We start from the raw sequence: 1,454 nt of genomic DNA on the forward strand, positions 1-1,454 counted from the left end.
GAGTGTGCACGAGTGAGAGAAGGGCAGAGAGAGAGAGGGAGACAGAGAATCCCAATCAGGCTCTGTGCTGTTTGCCCTGAGCCCTATGGGGCTCGAACATACAAACTGTGAGCTCAGGACCTGAACTGAAACCATGAGTCAGACGGTTAACCCACTGAGGCACCTGGGCGCCCCGGAACTTAGATTTCTAAGTACAGAGCTGATCTCGAAACTGTGTCTCCTACGTAGGGCAGGTCTTTAATAGCAGCCTAAAGAAAATACCTATGTTTGAAATGTGAAAGGAGAAACACACGATATTGTTTCCTGTTGGAGCCAGAAGGGAATTTGGAGACCATCATTTTCCCAAGGAGCTAACCAAGTGTTATCTGTCAGGATTTGTGAGACTGTATACGCTTTCAGACTAACTTTAAAATGGTCTTTGATTTTGCCTTTTTTTCCCCCCCTGCAAATCAGACTGAAATATCTAAAGAAAAAGTTCAAAACATAGTAAAGCTCAGGACAGCATTAAAACCGAAGTGGTTTGTCGATATCCAATTTTAGGACACAAAGAGACATCGGACCTTGGCGTTCATCCTTGTAAAAGTTCATTGCTTTAAGGCATCAGAAGCTAATAAGCTCTTGGCTCGTTCGTGGAACAGGTTGGCATTGGTACTTGGTAAACATGAAACCCTGTCTAGCCAGCCACAGATACCCCAGCTCCACCCAGAAGAGTCAGATTCACTAGAAGGTTCTGGAGGTCTTCGCCGACTTCCACCTTGGGGGTCAAATAGAGCACCCGGCGCAGGAAAGCAGGCAGAGGGAGGGTGGAAAGTCCCAGCAATGGGCCGCAGAATTCCCTGGAAGGCTCGGGACGCTGTGGCTGCTACAGCCGGGTTAGCACCCAGGGGCCCAGAGAGCTGCCTCGGTAACTCGCACGGGCTGGGGCCGAGCCGCCAGGCTGCCTCCCACTCTGCCGGGCGTCCAGCCGAGACCAGGAAGCTAAGAAATCCACAACAAATCGGAATGGAATTAAAAAAAAAAAACAAAAACCACCACCTCATGCACGTTCCACGGGCCACCTCCCTCCATTTACACAGCAAGGTGATTTGTACCCCTTCCTGACCTAGTCTCAGAGGGGCGCGTGAAGAGGATATAGGGTCAGGGGGGGCAAGAGAAAGAGGAAACTGCTGTTTATGGAACGCAATTTAACCCCTTTACCCGGCCGCGCGCGCACGCGCGTGCGCGCAAACACACACAGTAGTACAAACAACATAAAAACATTTCCTGCATCAAAAGCTGCACATATNCATCCTACAGGAATACAAGACAAAACAATCAAAAGCAAAGACAGAACACTGCCGACGGGAGAAAAGGGCTCGCTCTCGGCCCGCAGCGGACACTGGAGCGGGTGCAGGTCGGAGCTGCTGGGAGGAATTCGGATCGCCCGAGACAACGGGGGCGTGGCGTGCCGCGCG

Source organism: Crocuta crocuta, unplaced genomic scaffold (assembly GCF_008692635.1).
Source record: "Crocuta crocuta isolate KB4526 unplaced genomic scaffold, BGI_CrCroc_1.0 scaffold139, whole genome shotgun sequence".
In the NCBI taxonomy this organism is placed as follows: domain Eukaryota; kingdom Metazoa; phylum Chordata; class Mammalia; order Carnivora; family Hyaenidae; genus Crocuta; species Crocuta crocuta.